Raw genomic sequence first — 6,309 nt, 5'->3', positions numbered from 1 at the left:
TAGCTCGGTTCTTTACCAAAATTCTTTGTAAACTCTGGCTGTTTGCTTCATTGCAGTAACATGAATATTTGCACAAATGAAACCATCTGATAAATATACGAAAGTCTTGGTTTTAGAGGTTTTTCTCATTTTCTTTTCCCATCATGGTTCCTACATGCAATGCTGTTTTGCCAAAAATGGGTCACATGAAGCTAGCCCTTACCTTACATCAGTGAAACATCTAGTTATATTTAAACATAAGGAAGCCATTTGCACTTGCGTCAATTAATGTAGACATAATTTTTTGATGGATGCATTATAATTTCTCTAGCTGTTCACATGGTCATTACTGAGCAGATTGGTGATGCTTGCGTAAGTCTGAAAAATGAACACAATGAGCCCGTACTGCCAGTGCCGTCCATGAAATTAAAAAAAAAAAAAAAGTTCACCCAACTCACTGTGACCCTCATGCGCCCTCCAGGAGACATCTTGATGAGAGAGATTCAGGAGTCAGATTTGCAATGATTCTCTAATGTGGTGTTTGGATACCTAAAAAGAAGCTACTACACAACTGGAAAAGGTATTGCTTTGGGGACCAACTAATATAAATCAGGGGATATTAATTATTTGAAACACACACACACACACACACGACACACACCCCACATTACAATGTTCTTTCGTCTGACCACAGAAGGACCTTGACAAGCACGCCCCCCTCTCCCCAATGACAGAGCATGGTTTGTAAATCGCCCTTTTCTCTCCATAACTGTGAGACTGACAGCAAGTCACTTAACTCCGTCCAGCAGCAGCTGTGCGGGTTTTGCATAATTAATTATTTATACCGAGGCAGACACAGTAATTAACATCCAGATGAATGTGATATTCTGATCAGAAATACTTTGCATTTCAGCCATCCCTCAAGCAAGTAACTGTCAAAACTGGACTGTTTGACAGAGTGGGGCCTGCCAAAACCTCCCAGACATCTGTTCTGTAACAAAAAGAACAGATTCTCCAAGCAGTGTATACATATACTCGCTTGGTTTCCATCGGCAGGAAGAGTTGATTACCTTTTCACAAATTCTGGTCAATGTTGTCTGGTTCCAAGGCCATCACTCAGCAGCTCACAGAAGGACTGAATTTTAAATGAAAAATCTATACTTCTGTGAGAGCCAGGCCTGCAAATACAGTCAGATAGGAGACCCTGTTCCATTACCATTCAGATCTGTGAATGGAAGTGTCATGAAATGATTTGCATCTTGCCAGGGCTGGAAAACCAATCGTGCCTGTGAATTATTCTGAACAGCCAAGTCATTACTCGACACCAAATTATACTGTCACTTGGAGGGAAAATGGAAATATGTAATAACTATAGAAAGTTCCAGACTTGTCTAGAAATAGTGGGGAAATGTCACCGACCAGCATCTAGACCACGTGGTGCACTTTAGTGTCAGGCCTCCCACATGGTCACCTTGCCTCCTGGGCACCTTTGGCCTGAGATGCTCACCTGGTCACTTTTCAGGTCACAGCAGAGTGTCCGTCGCCAAGACACAAAATCCCTGCTCAGGGCTGGTGATTGGAACTAATGTGACTACATGAATTGGATTATTTATTATCCTATTAATTGTGTTAACCAGGAAATACGGATCGAGAATTAAAAGACCTGGATAGTAGTTGCGGTTCATCTCTCAGGACTGTTTTGACTTTGGGCTAATCTCTTAGCCATTATGAACATCCATTTCCTCGTCTGTGAAATGGAAAGATGCTTTAAGAGAAAACACACGTTTCTCTTATTTATAGATTATGTGTATGAAAGTGTTTTGGACGCTTTTTGGACATGCCTGAGATCTAGGTTATAACAACAAATGATGACGACGACTGCAGACTTCCCGGAAGGCAAATTTTGTTTAGAGGGACAGAGATATATTTTGTTTTCTGGCATCAACTGACTTGTTTTTAGGGCTGCTAGATTTAGCCAAAACATATACAGGATGCCTCGTTAAATTTGAATTTCAGATAAACAATGAATGAGTAATGTTTTTAGCACAAGTACAGCCCATGTCATATTGGGGGAATATTTATGTATAATTTATTTGCTGTTATCTGAAATTCAAATTTAATTGATATTCTGTATTTAACCTGCATTCTTCCTGTTTTCAGAATAAAATGTCCTCTGACAAGGCCTGGGGAGACACACACCTTTGCCTCCCTAACTGAAATGTGAAGTGTGTCATGTCTTTGCACAACCATAGAATTAGAAATTCTAAGCCTTTCCTTTGCGTTCTCTTGTTTTCCACAACACAGCTCAATCTGCCTGGGCTGTTTTAGCTAATACATGCTATTAAAGTGGATGTCTTACAGTTTATCAAAAATAGATGCATTATCCTCTTAATTATGCTACTAATTAAGTAGTACTAATTAGTGCTAATATTAATAAAGAAATTTCATGGGTTACGTTATATGTGATGCCTCTGATCACTCTTTATCTTGGAGATGATTAAGTCTACCCCTGCTGACCTCAGCTCTTATCTAAAGACCAATTAAGTTCAAAAAAGCCTCAGCGAGATGCAAAGGATGAACCAGAATTCCAATTTTGCCAAGACTCTATTCTCAGCCAAAATGTGTTATAAAACTTACTATGACGCATCTTTCTGGAAAAAAAAGAGAGAGAGAGAGAGAGGAGGGCAAGGACAAAACAATTTACTCCAAAGAATAGTCATGAGATTATTTATAAACGTGTGTCTAGGAGACAGAAACAACAAAAGAATCATTCACCTGTATACAAAATAGACGTACTTTATAAGCCTATTTAGTGTTGTTACTGGATTAAAAAGTAAAAAAGAGATGAGATGTAAATCATAGAAATATCAAAGTGGCCCACAGAGGTTTGAGGGAGGATTACCCCATAGATTGGATGGCTCAGTTCCTTTAGATCTGCTACTCGGTGACCTGGTAAACTGAATGAACTAGAGTCATATGGTAGAGGAGTAAACAGCATACACTATAGTCTGAGGTACAAGCGAGATGTCACTGGGAACCATTATCGCATGTGGGATGGAGATTGGAACAGGCTGATGAAATGTCTTTTCTGGAAGACTTTAATTAGGATTTAGTCCCATCCATCAGAAATGACACATGAGCAAGCCTATATGATTCTTCTTTTTTTTTTTTACATTTTGATTTTAAAATGTTTTTTATTAATTTTTATTAAATTTATTGGGGTGACAATGGTTAGTAAAATTACATAGGTTTCAAGTGTACATGTCTAAATACATCATCTGTATATTGCATTGTGTGTTCACCACCCAGAGTTAGTTCTCCTTCCATCACATTTTGCTTTTAAAATCTTGAATATTAAAGTACTGAAGTATAATTGACAAACAATATTACGTTCTTTCCAGGTGTGCAGCATAGTGATTGGACACTTGTATACATTGCAACATGATCAGCATATTAAGTCTGTTACCACCTGTCACCACACAAACCTAACATACTCCCGTTGACTATACTCAAGAAGCAATGTCCGCCTGCGACATCTTGGCAGCGTGCAGTGGAAGGAGGAAGTCAGGAAGCTAGACATTCTTCATTTTAATGCTAATTCATACTCTGCAAACTTATGCATATCATTTCATTGTTTTGTAAAAATAAGCTATTGATGAAGATTTTCCTGGCTCCTTGTCCCTCCATAGCTCCAGCTACTCATTCAGGCTATGTAATTCCCACTTCTAATTACCATCCTCTTCCCAAGTCTAGACCCCATTCTCAGCCTCAGAGAATGGGAGTAAGGATGCCAAGCCTGATGGGGAGCACTGCATCCTTCCCGACATGAAGAAGCCCATTTTTAACCCTAACGGGGGCCAAAAGACAGTGGGCTACCTGGTGGAATGTTCAGTGGGATCCTCGTACAAGTGTTAGCTGGCTGCTTGCTAGCGATGCTATGGAAGTTCATGCATTGGACAGGGCTGTTGGACGAAATGAACCTTAAGTTCCCCTTCCACATCCGAGAGCCTGAGACTCCATCAAATTGCTTTGATGGTTGCTCCCACTCTCTGAAACATGTTTTGGTTTTGTGTTTTCAAGCTTCCCTTGACTAAGTCCTAGCCCTAAATTCTAACTCTAACCCTAACCTCCAATGTACTGACAATTTCTCTGTAATCTCAGACTCCTTGTAACTCAGTTTCCTATTGTGGACCTTCATGATGGTGAGAACTAGCTTGTCACATAGAGACTTCATGGGCTTCCACCGATCACCTAGCTGGCCCCTGCTGGAATGCACACCTTAGCACTTGCTATTGCTGGTGTGCTCATGCCCTGTGCTTCAATGGGGGACCATGGTGGGGCTACTCTGGAATCACTGAGAGCTAGCTTTGCACCTGCTCCTTCACTTACCAGCTATGCGATCTAAAAATCACATCTTTTCTCTGATGTGAATCTCAGTTCCAGCAATGTAAAAATGTATAGTCACACTTTCCTCAGAGGGCCAGTGCGAGCATTAGGAAAGCCAAGCATGACACACAGAAGGCACTGCATTGACACTGTTCTCCACCTCTTTTGTGCCCATTCCTGTTTTCTCCTCCTTCCCATAAGACCATGGCCTTGCAGGGTGGCTCATCGTCTGTCCATGGTCCAGCCTATACACCCAGAGAATTCTTTGTCCATCTTTCCATGTTTGGCCTGTGTCAAGATCACTAAAACCCAGACAACAAAGCCCAAGACTACATTGCTTGAATGTATAAGCTTAAGTCCTATGACCTTTCCATACCTCTGATGTTGTGTGTTTTCTTTTCATGTGAGTACTGCTCTTTTAGTACTAAACTTCCAACACTTTGGTCCCAGGTGCAAATATACCCTTCAGCTCTTCAGTGCAGCTGCCTTTTCTTCTAACACAGATCCGGGAGTAGCAGGTGCATCGAAGAGCAAACGCATCTGCCCTGCTGCTGACTTAGCAACCTTTGCCCCAGCTAAGCACTCAGCTTCATTGCTTTATCATCTCCCCTCAGTGAGCCCACTTTATTGTTGAAATTATAAACTTGGTATCTCTCTTTTTTAATAACCTTATTTTTCTGGACTAGAAAAAAAATCTCCTTTATCCATTTGCAGCCATTCAAGTATAAAGCAATGGATTTCAACCACTAAAATTATGGTTATCATTAACTTCTTTGGTGTTTTCCTTCATGGGCATGACATTCCCATAAGTTATTCTAAGAAACCCCTGACAAGGTGAATAGCCACACAAGAGGCCTGCACGATGTATAGAAACTAAAGAGCATTGAGTGGGAATGAAAGAGTGATGGATTTCTGAATCGCTCATCTGGTCTGTTCACAGAGCATTGCTTTCCATATTAATTTAGGAATATAATCTACCAAGCACACTTCTGAGACTAAAACCTGTTATTTGGGAAACATGTGACTCATCCTCTCACATGCAAATAAACACATGTGCAGTGATGGGAAGTGATCTGGTAGGCCTGGGAGCCAGTCTGCGCAGTGCCCTGAAGTACTAGGCGTTGTTAAGCCGCTCCTGTGGGGACGCCATCCCTGTTTGCTGATGCTTAGGTTTGTTTAGTGCAGAATCATGGGTTGAACATTCAGCCCTATTCTTTACTAAAGAACACGTAAGAACTTTGTAGGGAATTTAGTTTTTGCCATTTTCACCCCAAGTGACTGAACAAAGAACAGACTGTTTCTTAGGATTTGTCATGTGTTTGTTGGTTTGAACAAAATAATTACACAACTAAACACAAATTCAGAAGCTGACAGAATTTTCATTGGTATTTCATCTCAACTGCTGAGCAAGAGATCATTAGTTCACAAACCTACTAGTTGTTAAACACTTGTGCATTATGTCCCCTTCTCAAATTTAGGCTCTTGAGATCCCAGGTTCTTATTTCCTAGTTCTGCGTACCCATGGTGCCCAGGAAGGTTGGCAAATAGTAAACTCTCAGGAAATGTAAAATCGGTGAAATGATGAAAGGTCTTGCTTGTATAATGCTGTCCAGTCTGGGCTGGACCATATTTTCTTTATACTCATAGTGATGTATTTCAAATGCATTAGTATATTAATGTATTTGGAACATATTACGGTTGATTTGAAATAGACAATTTTAACCTTAATATCTAAACCTAAAGTTACATTAGGACATAGACTCTGTCAATCTGATGAAGGACAAAGGCTTTATTTTAATAATAAAAAGATTAATTTATGATGATTGAGAGAGGGACTAGGGTAAAACTATACAAATATTAATTATTTATCACTTTCAACAGGCAAATACAGTAATGCAATGTTAACAGTTTTACATAAGCTACCTCATTTAATTTTCTCTAACC

This window comes from Rhinolophus hipposideros (genome assembly GCF_964194185.1).
Source record: "Rhinolophus hipposideros genome assembly, chromosome: 12".
Classification (NCBI taxonomy): Eukaryota; Metazoa; Chordata; class Mammalia; order Chiroptera; family Rhinolophidae; genus Rhinolophus; species Rhinolophus hipposideros.
The sequence above is the reverse complement of the archived record's forward strand: the minus strand, read 5'-3'. Positions refer to the sequence as shown.